Below are 12,626 nucleotides of genomic sequence, written 5' to 3'. Positions count from 1 at the left end.
GCTGAATATTTCTTGATGCACCCAAGAGAAATATCCCTTCCTTACCAAACACGCGAGTGCTTGCCAGTCTTTAATGCAGTTCTCAGGATACAAGGTGCGTAGAGAAAAGACTGATCAGTCTGAATCACTGTCTTCCCAAGAGAAACGTGAGGAATTAAGTATATGGCTGGGAACAATCCTGCGCTGGCAAGGAAATGGACTGCATGACCCGTCTCAGAGATCTATGATTCACTGCAAATATAGAGAATGAGCATGAAAATGTGTAGTAACATGCAGTGGTACCTTGCCTGCTATTACAGCGCAGCCTCCAGCCAGAGTCAACCAGACTACATTTACAGGTGTGCTCTGGGAACAGGCTTTTTCTGTGGGGAGCCATGAAAGACAGAAGAATGCCTTCAAAGCCTTAAAGGTCTCTACGCCGCCCTGCCAAGCCGTGGAAATGTAACTGCGTGTGCAGTGCTGAAGCATGGATTTTTTTTTTAATTTTTTTTGTTTGTTTCTGGGGCAGGAAGCGCGAGTGCAGATCCTCTCACTTAATGCTATGGGGGGAAGAAAAGATTCACAGACTCCCCTGCAGTGTTAGTGAAAATACAGCTTTGGCCTTCAGTGCCCTTTGTTACATAAACACAAGTAGCGTAGACATATTAATCACCCTGCCATTGAGGGAGGAACAGAGCAGCAACCTCAAATGCCACCCACTCCCCATTCTCACTCCCATTTGATGTTGCTATTTTAAGCCACACATTATTTCCTGCTGTGATTTTATTTTTTTTACCCAGCTTCTAATTCTGGCTCTGAGGTAAGCTGTGACATACGTATCCCTCCTCTCCCCCTCCCCGCCTTCCTCCTCCCCCTGCACCCACGTCCTCTTTATCGCTGTCTTTTAGAAATTTTCTCTCCATGTCTCGTAAGCAGCCGGGTCCCAGAGGTTACTTACTGACTGCCTGGAAAAAAAGCAAAAAGACCGATCTTCTTCCTGCTTTTAGACTTCAGTGCAAACAATATTGGGGCCACGGTTTGCGGGGCAGACTGCTTTAGAAGTGCTGCGGCCCTGCTCCCCCCTCCTCAGGGAGGTTAGCGCTGTGGAGAGGATGGTCTGGCTGGGAAGGAAGGCTGCTGCTCGGCAGCTCATGATGGGCCACGGCCGGGGTACTCGTCTGATGAGAAGGGTGTTACTCCAGTGGCACACACTCTGTGGCGTAGAGGAGACCGGACAGATCTCAACTGCTCTACGAGGGGTTTCTCTCCTGAGCCTGCTTCTGTGTAGAGGCAGTCAGCAGATTTCTAGCCCCCAAGGAGTTTCCCCCCCAGGCGACTGCCTCGGCCTGCCTGTGCCAGAGCACAGCCTATGTCTGTGGCTCTGCTGCATCCACGTGCCTCCTGCGGCGTTCAGCCGCAGCCGGGCCAGCCCTGAGGAAGGCTGTAACTGCGTCAGCCGAGGGCAGAAGGAGAATGGAGCCTGCAGTCCCAGGAAGGGCCCAGTGCACCAGGCAGGGCTGGCTCCTCGCCTGCGCAAGTGCGCGGCTGAGCGCTGATAGGAGCTCTGCCAAGGTGAGTTTGAGCCCTAGGAGGAAACCTGAGGCCCGTTTCTGCGCCGCAGTTGAGGAACGTTACAGGTTTGTCCTCTTCCACACCCACTCGCCCCTTCCCTCCCTGCCAAGCAACCCGTCCTGAAAATCTCCTCTGCCGTCCAGGTTGCTGCTGCAGACGCATCCCCGCCAGCACAAGAGAGCAGGCTGGGTGGCGGCAGGCTGCTGGCAAAACCCCGGGCCTTGCTTCCACATCTAAGGAAACAGAGGTCTGGGCTGCCCTCAGCCAGCCCTGCTGTGTATATTTATTTCACACAAACAATCTCATGGCTTTCTCTTCCTGTGAGTTGCTTTCGGAGCTGCTGCACGTGGCCCTTGTCTGCCTGGTACGAGCAATAGCTGTAGGAAATCCCAGGCTGGGTGTCTACGTGTTCTTCATCCTCCCCTTCCCCAGACAGGGATTCCAGTTATGCCCTTTCTGAGGTTCCCGGAGAGTGGGAGAGGCAGAGAGAGCGAGAGCGAGAAGCCCTTTGCCAAGCGGTTTAATGTTAGTCACAGCTGCTGGAAGTCTTTGCTGTGGTCTCACCAAGGACCGTTATTTTTATTTTCACAGCTCGGTTTCCATGCCGGTCCCTAGAGAAGGCTGAGGAGTCACATCTTTTCCCAAGAGCAGGCTACACGCTAGCTTTGCACATTTGCACGCTTTGCCCTTTGTTTTGAAGCAGCGAGGAGAGCACACCAGCCCGTAGAGCTGGGCGGCTGTCCTATCGCAGGCCAAACCACGGCCCTCAAATCCTTGCCTGCAATCCTTAAAGCTGAATCAAGCCAGCTAATTTCCAGCGGATGGAGGGAGGGGAAAGAGCCGGGCTCACGAATTGGAGTGATCACACCAGAATGAAATGACTGTTTTTCCAGCATATTGTGTCCCCATGGGCAGCTATTTTAAAAGTTATTGCAGAATAACTTCTCCCACAACAGCAACGCTGGAGAATTTCCCCCTTGAGACAAGACCTCAGAAAGGACTCGAGTAAATTGGCTTCACAGAAAATCACCCCGCTCTCGGGTGTCACACCCAGCGCTGCGCAGCAGGAGCCAGCCAGCAGCTGACAGGCTTTTGGTGTCCTGGGGGAAATGTGTTGGATGAGGACAGCTCTCCGAGGACCGATGCCTGCATGACAGCCACTACTGCCGTCCTCGCTGGCACAGACCTGCAGCACCTTGGTGGGGATTGGTGTGGTGGAGGGAAGAGCTGACTGGGCATAGGGGCTCAGGGAGGGAGAAGAATTCCATTTATGCTGAGTGTCGCCTGCTTGCCAGGACCAGCCACCAGAGGCCAATGCTGGTATCAGCTCTGGTGGTCACTGGAACAATAGCAGGACTGGGAAGGAGCCTGTGGTTTACAGATAAAATGGCTGGGGGGTAGGGGTGGCTTTAGGGGCACTGGTGCAACAGGCTGTATGTGTCATGGCATTGGAGGTATGTGATAAATAACCCATCTTTGAGTTTGGTCAGGCTGAGTATTGCAAAAACAACAACAAAGAAGTTAGAAAGCCCGATCAATCCTGAATACCCACAGTTCAGCATCTGGGAATGGCACAGGATGGTAGAGATTTGATGGCCTGTGGACTAGCTGATAACTGTCTGTGCAGCCCCAAGGTCTTTCTTTCCTTGCAGAGCTGGCCTTTATCATCAGGCTTGCTGTATGCTCCCTGGCACGGTAGCCACCAAAGAGGCCCAGCTTGTGTGAGGTAGATCTGGCAGGAGCCCTGACTGCCTAGAGAGCCCCCTCGCTGCTGGCCTGCCATCTTTCCTTGTCCTGGCAGCTCAGCCGTGGCTCATCTAGGTCAAGAGAGGTGGCTCAGGAAGACGTTCCCAGTGAGCTCCGATGAGATCTGCTCCTCCCAGGGCCCTTCAGCTGGGCTTGCTCCTTTTTCTCATTCCACACAAGGTTTAAAAGGCTGTGTTTGTAAACACCAGTCTCCGACTCGCTGCCTCCGGGGCTCTGGGCGGAAGGCCAGGGAGGGAACCAAGAGACGGCAGACAGTTTTAAGAGGCTGTGGCGTCCGATCGCCGCCGTGGAGAGGACACGCCTTGCAGTTAATAGCCGTGGTGGCGGGAGTCACCTACAGTACCAGCAGGTCTCAGCACTATTTTGTGGCTCCCTGAGGCTGAGCTTGGGTTTTACTGAAATGACCTCTTCACATGCCAAGGTAAATTCTGGGTCTCTCAAGCCAGCTTTGTCAGAATCAGCGGGGAGTTAAGCTGCGTTGCCTCAAATGTATGTACAAGATCAGTGCCCTGTGATCACAAACGTCACAGTAGACATGTGTTTGCATTTGACACAGTGCTGGTTAAATATTCACTCTGTTCCATCTCTCCTTCCCACACATCGCTCCAGAGAGCTTGGCCATGTACAGGGACTTGGGCACTCCCATCTTACTGGGGAGACAAGGGCCTGCTATGGCACAGCATAGCACCTGCTCGCTGAACACAAGCCAGATGACCAACAGTCTGAGGTGCCAGCAAAGAGGGTCTGCCCAAGCCTCCCAGGCTCCCTTTGCCATAATCCTTTTGAAAATCGGTTAACAAGTGCCATCGTTTGGCATTGTGACATTGTGGAGCAGTGACAAAGGTCTGCTGTTGAGGGAAGGCTAGAGCCAGCGGGAGATAGAGCTGGACCTACCTCCTCCCATCAGCTGCAGCGCTTGGTGGGCAAGGGAGGCAAGGAGAGATCTTCACCCAAGCACAAGTTTGAGCCTGTCTGTATGTCCAGAATTGCTTCTGTCCACACACTTTACCAGCAGGCACATTCATGCATAGATTTGGCAGGAAGGTGAGAGCCTGGTCCGGGCAGAGTGGAGAGCGTTAGCAGCCTGAGCACACATGGGTGTCTAATACAGAGCTACGGCTGCAGAACAGCCAGTAGTCCAGCCAGGCTGTGTGTTGGCCTGTCTCTACCTGAGCTCACACCTCGCTGCACAGATGCAAGCCCCTGAAAGCCTGGAGCTGGAATGGCTCTTGTTCTCCCCACGTGGGTAACTCTGTGCTGGACTCCCATGGCTTCACACTGTGTGTGACGGCTTGTGCCTGGGTCACACATTACACCTGTGCAAAGGACACGCAGCAAAAGCCGTGGGAGCAATGTGGGAGGTCAGGCCTGGCTGGTGGGGCCAAGAGTGGAGGAGAAAAGCCGGTGGCTCCTTTAAGGGAGGAAGCTGACAGGACTGCAGGGAACGAGCTCTGGAAGCTGTGTTTTTCTCTCAGCGCCTCAGGGGCTGGTTACTAAATTTGGTTACTGGGCTTAAATAATGCAGCGTGGCAGAGCCCAGTGGGTTTGAACATTGTCATATCCACATAATCCTCTCCTAGGTGGCTGAGATCTCTTGTTCTCTGCCTCTGCTATCTGCACAGGAGCTTGAATGTGATGTGAAACATCATCTTAAATAATTATAACTAGCAGAGAAGAGCCAAAGCTGCAAAGTCCCATCTATTTCCACTGCGCTCTCTCTATCTATGTAATTTCTAAGGTGCCAATCACCAAAGCATCCAAGCACTGTCTAATCTGGATTCGAGTTCCCTTGGTGCTCATGGAGGCTTGAATCTTAGCATTTTATGTCAGCCCATCTCTAATTAGCAAGCATAGGGACAGAGCTGCATAATTGTGGACAGAGAAGCCTCCTATTACTTTACGATTTACTGACCAAAAGCCCAGCTGGGTTGGAGGAGTCAGGACATCATGGTCACTCCTGGCCCAGGAAGTATTAAATGCTCTTTCCATTATTCCAGGGAAGGCAGGGGCAGGTTTACCAAGGGAGCACAGGGAGCTGTGGTCCCCTGCCCAGTGGGTCGCCCACCTTCCAGGTCACGCAATGTGGAAGTAGCTGCAGATCTGAACAGCCTGCACAGTCTGTGCATCAAGGCTGCATCCAGCTCTGGGGCAAGAAGAGAGAAGGCCCTCTGCCACCCCTCACTGCAGATCCAAGCCTCCCCATGCAGAGACAAGGGAGAGGCACAAGGTAGGAGCCAGTGACCTGGCTTTGCACCATGCCCGAGAAGGGGGAAGAGAGTGATGCACCCAGCTGTCCTCTCAGCTGACCTACTGCCCCAGACTTTGTGAAACAGATTAAAACCTGCCAGATTACCACTCATGGCTAACACAATGAGTGTTAACAGTGGCAAAGGGACTCGCTGTACTGAACATACTCACCTGGAGTGAAATCAGATTAAACCTTTCGTTCATTACCAGGGAAACAGTATTTGTTTCCACTGAGAACCTGCCAGGTTCAGGCAATGCCATAGCAGTGCAATTACTTTCCCTCCATCAGGCTGCACTTAGGAGAAGGGTCTCTCTCGGCCTCTGCCCGCAATATCCCTGATTTGACATGACACTTGACAGCAGGTTTTCATGGCAGAGGACACTCAGCAGTTACTGGGAGAGCACCTTTCCAAATCCTGCTTGTAAGCATCACATTTCAGTCCTTACAAAAGTGCAGGTCCTCCCCACCCTCCCCCATGGATCAGCCCTATCCTCCTTCCTCCACAACTGATGGAGTATTTTTAGTGACATTGAATAAATACATGTTAAATCTTTCTCCATTAGTGACATGTCAGAACTTAAAATGGCATTAGCTGTAAAGCCTGCAGCAAAGCCAGCTTCATCTAAGGCACTTGCACGTGGTTGCCAAGGGGCTAGGAACAATGGTACCAGCATTGCTTTTCCTTCAATCCATTCATATTCTCTGCACACCCTTTCTGCTCTTCTTTCTCCAGAAATACTAATGCCACCTTCTGCTGCTGTTTACTCACCAACTACCCCCAAGCCTCCTAGACTTCATGCCTAGGAAGAGTCTCCAGGTTACAAGGTTTCATCCTCTCCAGTCATGTTAGACATGTCCTCTCCAGACATCATGTCAGAGATTTCTCAAGCCCCATTGTAAAAAGCCATTGATTTTCTTAGGCCCTTGCTAAGCCCACTGTATAGCAACTCCAAAACTGCCTCTATAGCTAGGACTTGTCAGGAAGGAACCTAAGTTTATCCATAACTAGATTTTCCATCCAAATTCACAACTGTCTTCATCTTCTTTCACATGATCTCCACACTTCCACATACATTGTCTCCTCAGCTAGCCTTTGTCTCTGACTCTAAGCCATGCCCACTCTGTCAGTCAGCCCATGCCTTTGTTTCAAACCCTATTTCTCCCTAGACATCCTGGCTCTCCCCCGCTGCCTGTTGCTTAAGCTTTCCCCTGCCTTGTGCTTCCCCCTGCTCTTCTCCTGACTGCCCCTCCTGTCCCTTTCCTTCTCTATTCCCCTCTTCAGTCTACCCTGCCTCCCAGTCTAATCCATCTTCTTCAGTCAGAGATGGACATCTCTGCTGTCTCTGGTGGTTCAGGCAAACGGCTTGTATCTTTGAGTTGCCCAAGGCAGGAACTTGCTCTCCTTTGATACTACTCCTTCAGGTACCTGGCGTGGATCAGCTTGGCATCCAGAGCTTGAGGAAAAGTCTACACAGAGCTCACAGCCTGTGTAGCTTAACAGGAGGAGATCATCTCAGAAGCTCTGCCCCAAAGGAGCAGTGGATAATGGATGAGCTGAAGCTTGAGGTGAAAGACACTGAAATGCTACAGCTATCAAGCAAGCCAAAGTATTTATAGCTGTGAATTGCAGGGTGACTGATTGTGCAGGGTAGGGAAAAGCTGCCATTAAGGAAGAGGGAAATTGCAAAACAAACATCCCCTTTGGATATTTAGTAGCACACCCAGAAGATTAACATTGATTATATCTCTCTATTAAGAAGCAAGATACTATGCTGCTTTAATTAACTAGGTGGGTTCTCAATCCTCAATTGCCTCTTCGCAAGTATCAGGTGAGACATCAGGGCTGGTGTTCCCAGTGGCATGAAGTTAGGCTCTTCTGGTTAGCAGGCTAATCCTGAGGCCCTGCTCTTCAAAGGTATTTAGGTTTCAGGCAGCTGATGTTATTTAGATGCTTAAATCTTTCAAGGCTCTGAGCCTTAGGAGCTAAGAGCGTGGCTATGAAACTCCAGATTGCCTGGTTCAAGTCTAGTTTATGTCAGTCCTGATGGATAAATGTTACTGTTAGGTATCTGCATGATATCAAATCTCTCCCTGAGGCTAGGTCATTCTGCAGTTGCCTGATGTAGCCTCTTTTTGCCCCTTGTTTCTGAAGGAGCGGGTGATAGCCTGTGTCAGACTCCTCATAATGGCTTTGATGGACCTGTGTGGAACTCAGGTTGTTTTACAGCTATTAATTCATTCAGACAAGCCAGCCTGCTGCTTGATGGGTGTTTTGTTTCACTCAGGAGGCAGGGGGGAGAACACAGGGAGAATTGGTGCCTTTCCCAGACTTGCACAATAGCGGGGTTGGAATTGGGTCCTGTGCAATTTCAATTACTCCAAGTTGCAAGCATCAGCTGCTGGGCTGCCCACTTTTTGTTGTAGCTGTGGAAGGAGGTGCAGAGAGCAAACTGGCTGCCGTGGTTTGGATGTGATGGAGATGCTGTCAGATTTTAGCAGTTCAGTGACCTTTTCATAACAGTTCCTCAAGTCACTGCTTTCCCAACACTTGGCAATAGGTAAGGGTTGTGCACAGGTAAGGACTTCTGTTTCATGGTGCAAGAAGTCTATGGAGACAGGAGCAGGAAGGAGAGATTGAAGAGATTGCTTCCTCCACCAGCCTCCTGCTTAATTACCTGCCTGAAGAATGACATTGAACTCAGACCCTTCCTCCAGGTCAAAGGCTTCCCAGAGGGAATGGAGATAACTTAATAATGGAATAGACTCCTTCCCCAGACTTGCAACTGGTCCTTTATTAATGGCAGGATCCTCCCCTCCCTCCCAGTTCAGCACCTTTAATCTCTCTGGAGTCAAGCCAAGCTCCTCAGATCTAGGAAAGCAAAGGGACCAGGATTCCCTAGTGAATCTTTGAGCCAGGAGATACTACAGCTCTGACACTGAGGCTCTTCCCATCATTTTACACCAAAAGCATCAACCTGGCGAGCCGAGCTTGTAGGGGGCACCGGGCTGTGTCTTTTCTGCCTCGTGCATCTCATTAAAGATCAGTGGACAGTTTGGCTGGAGATTCTCCAAGCAGGATGGGGCTGGATCACACCCTAACTACCTGGAGGCAATAAAAAGCCTGAGGTGGTATCAGCTTTTCCCACGTTTCCTGGGTTGCTGTACTTCTCCCAGCCATCAGAGTGTGGCGTCCAGGGGCTCCCACCAGTCCAGTTCCATAGCTTACAAATACGTTGGAGAAAAGGGCAACTGCAGGGCCTGCTCTTACACTGTGAGTGCAAACCCTTAAAGAAACCAAAGGTCTTCCTAGACACGGAAGAGTCCTGAGGTTCCAGCAGTGCACAGAGGATGCTAAACCTGGAGCAGAATTTACTTAGGGGTGATGAGTGGGGCTGTGAAGATGACTTCTTGTAGAAAAGTTTTAGACGGAGGTAGGGGCTTTGAGTCCACATACACCACAGCCAGGTTTTGCTGGGCTGTGTTACACTGCGTGTGCTATGCTACTGGCATGCAGAGGGCTCCGAATTGTGGGGCAAGAACTGAATGTTTTAAAAGCCATTAAAAAGCATGTCAGCATATTCCCATGTCTATATGTTTGATGGAGTCGTGGAGAGAAGGGAGATTTCCTAGCTGCCTTTCTGGTTCGCACCACTACAGTACCGTACTGAGCTGGCTTGCTGTGTGCTCTTATGGTTGTGAAGATACAACGCAGCTGGCCAGCATTGCTTAACGGTTCTCATGCATTAGGTCAGCGGGGGGGTCGGCTGGGTAAAGAGTGCACTTGAGATGTGACTAAAACCCTGTGACTTTTGCCCTCAGAATGGCCAAAACAAGGAAGTCCTTAGTGTTGCTCCAGCAGATTTTGTACCTTGGTAGGTCTGGTGGGGCCCGCAATGGTGGTGTGTGTGTGGTGGGTGTTGTCTTTCACTGCTGTTGTGGGCAGAAGAAAGCAGCACTTGCCCAAAGGGTTCAGGTAAGGCTGCTGGGGAAAGCCATCGTGGGGGGAAGATTCTAGTTCACTGAGGAACAAGTAATAAAGGGAGTTGGCATGAACAGAAGTGCCTAAAGCCTTTCCATTATATACAAAAAGCACCCAATGCCTTGCTCCTTGTGGAAGAGCTCCGAGATAGTTGTCAGTCTGGCTGGCCCCTGCCCTTTAATCTGAACGTGCCCAAATGGGCCAGGGGCTTTATTTTTGTATTATTGCATTGTCTTCCTCCCACTCACTTGTGCTTTCCTCTCAGATGCCTGTGGCTGCTTTTGATGCTTCTCTCACCTGTTTTGGCCTCTCTGTTGGGCGAACTTTGTGGTTTGCCATCTTTCCTTGCTCCTTTTCCTACATCTTTGATGGTACAAGAAAGCTTCTGGTTGTTTCTCTGTTTGCATTTCACTCTCTGTAGGGTTGTGTCTGATGTGCTAGGAAAATAACGCGTGAGTCCTTCTGAGTTCTATTCAGTAGCAAATTAGATATCTAGCAGGGAATGTTCAGCAAGGAAATGCAAGGCACAGTGTAAAAAGAGGCTGCTCATTCCTTATATTTCTCAGTGTCATAAAGACAAAGATATTTGCTACTTCCTTCACAACAAAGCTATCGGCCATATTTACTTTGTTCTCTGTTCTTACGTGACATGCTTTATCTGGCAAGTTCCAAGAACCTTGCCAGTGTTATTTATTTAAATAAATCTCACCTTGCTCCTGTGCAATAGGCATTTTCCTCCATTTTGCAGTTTGGGGAGCTAAGGCATTTAAAAGCGAGTTGGCTTTTGCAGAACTACAGAATAATCGAGCCTTAAGAAAGAGAACAAGAACCTCACAGTCTTCAGAAGGCAGACGCTGCCTTCCTTGCCTTCCTTAATGGAGTGTTCTCTGCCTCTAGTTCACCAGCAGTCTGATTTTCCTTCAGGTCACGATCATAAAAAGATCTAATTGTCACTTTAAACACATATAATTAAAGTGCCTGCCTACATAGTGACCTTCATCAGAATGCTCCAGCCACAGCACAGGTGGGTAGGATGCTGCTATATTGAAAATTATGAGGCTCAGAGAGATTAAGAAACGTGACCAAGGATTTGGAAAATGAAAGCTCACCCTGTAATACAGAAATTTTGATTCTTACGGCCTTGTTCTGAGTCTTAGACAATATTGTTTCCCTGGGATTTTTGTTTTCTTTTTTTTGTTTTGTTTTTTTGTTGATCCCCTCCCCCCAAATTTCCTAAGGTTTCGGGGGAGGAGGAGACACTCTGTAGGCAATCTGAACACCTGCTAGCTGGTCAATACAGAAGTGATGGAGTTAGCGACTGGAGTGAGTTTTATATGGACCAGGTTGGCCAGCTTGGCTGTGTCCCAGGGCTTGGAGAACACAGATTCACCTAACTTCCGCCCCCCCCCCCCTTTCTTTCTCCCCTCTCTAGTAGCTTATGGTGTCAAAATAGGTTATCACCCCTTTTCAGTAAGTTGCAAGAAGAAGCAGTTGCAAGTGGCAAAGAAGTCGGGAATGACTGTGATTTGCTTAAGTGCCTTTCCTGGAAAAATCCCTTTCTGCCATAGGTGGCCTGAAGTCACTGGTACATTAGGACTGCAGTGTTTCCAGTAACCCAGCAGGATTTGGTGGGTGGAGGAAGGGGAAGGAACTCAGTGAGCTGTGACAATGGGAAAATCTTGGCAGGGACTTGCACACGCAGTCTTGCAACTGGCCTCGATGTCTCAACTGTTACAAGAAGGGATTGCACCGAAGCGAGGGAAGCTCAGAAAAGGGTGTGTGAAGGCAACCATAAACCCGAACCTTGGATTGGTGTGTTTGGCTAAGGCCTTGGGGTAAAGCGAGGAGGCGGCCGAGGCCGCGCTCCCCTTAAGCTCAATGCCACCGCCCTACCGTAATGACAGGAAACCCGGAGATACTCCTTCCCCACCAGGGGAGAAGGGGACTGAGATGGTTTTGGTCGCTACGTGCTCTAAAACGGGCACCGGTGCTGTTGTAGTCGAGCACGGGGTTCCTTCAGGTGGCCCTGTTTGGAGGTCACGGTGCTGGGCAGGAGGCGAGGGCTGGGGGGCTCCAGAGCCCCCTGCGGACACCCGGGTGATGCTGGGCGGCTGCCGCTGCCTCTGCTCCGAGCCGCCTCAGGGCACAGCCCCCCTCCTCGCCGCGCCAGGCCGACGCCGCGTCGCCCCGCCGCCAAGCGAGACGGCTGCTCCCCCAGGGGTGCGGGGTGCCCGGCGGGAGCCGGCAGGCCCCGGGGCGGGCAGAGGCCGGGGCGGGAGGCCGCGCCCCGCCGGCCGTTAGGGCCGTTGCGCGGGCCCGGCCGGCCGTTGGTGCGCGCGCCGCTGCTGCCCCCTGCCGGGCGCAGGCCGGCGCCGCCTCGGGAGCCGGGCCGAGGAGCCCCGCTGAGGGGAAGGGCCCGCCGGGCGGGCGGGGTGTCGGCCCTCGGCCCGCAGCGACGGAGGAGAGCGGGCCAGAGGCCCCGGGAGAGCTTTTTTTTGGCAGGGGGAAGGTGTCTCCCTGCCTGGGTTAAGGGATGAGCAAGGCTCCTCTCGCCGGTTCTCGGCAGAGAGCCGCTGTCAGGGCGGGCTGCGCCCTCCTTCCTGACCCATTGGCTCTCCAAGCCTTGCTTGCTGCCCTCGCCGGGCATGGCTTGGCTGAGCCCCTGCTGCGGAGCGGGTTTGCAGATGCTTTCAGTTACAGAGTGCCTTGCCTGATCGTGCATGTGTATGACTCTATCCCTGCAGCAGTTCCTGCAGTGCTGTCTAGGAGAGTGGGTCATTTCCTTTTGACTCAGCGGCATCACTCACAGAGTATATTGCTCTGGCTTTTGGCTCAGGTCTTCAGATGTGAAGACATACTCTCCCACTCACACATGGACTATGGCCAGCTTGGAGACAAGCCTTGGGCTTTTGTTTTGCGGGCCCCTTAGCACCCCTCAGGCACTAACTGCAGCTGGCAGGGTGCTGTTCCCCAGTCTTCCTGGTGGCCGTTATATATCCCCTGCTGATTTAAAGGTGTCACCACGGCTCGTGGGCCAGGCACGTCAGCTTCAGGGTCCCGCCGAGCAGGCTTTCCGAGCTC

General features: G+C 51.7%; 1 long non-coding RNA gene across 1 annotated transcript; it reads left to right on the top strand.

Annotated features, from left to right (window-relative positions):
• The first annotated feature begins 1,205 nt into the window (after positions 1-1,205).
• On the top strand, positions 1,206-11,640 carry LOC142407116 (uncharacterized). Its single transcript, XR_012774810.1, has 3 exons — positions 1,206-1,551; positions 2,143-2,760; positions 3,928-11,640. It is a non-coding gene; the product is annotated as an uncharacterized LOC142407116 (long non-coding RNA).
• The last annotated feature ends 986 nt before the right edge of the window (positions 11,641-12,626 follow it).

This window comes from Mycteria americana, chromosome 3, assembly GCF_035582795.1.
Source record: "Mycteria americana isolate JAX WOST 10 ecotype Jacksonville Zoo and Gardens chromosome 3, USCA_MyAme_1.0, whole genome shotgun sequence".
Classification (NCBI taxonomy): Eukaryota; Metazoa; Chordata; class Aves; order Ciconiiformes; family Ciconiidae; genus Mycteria; species Mycteria americana.
Note: the sequence above shows the minus strand (reverse complement) of the source record. Positions and strands in the feature narration are given on the sequence as shown.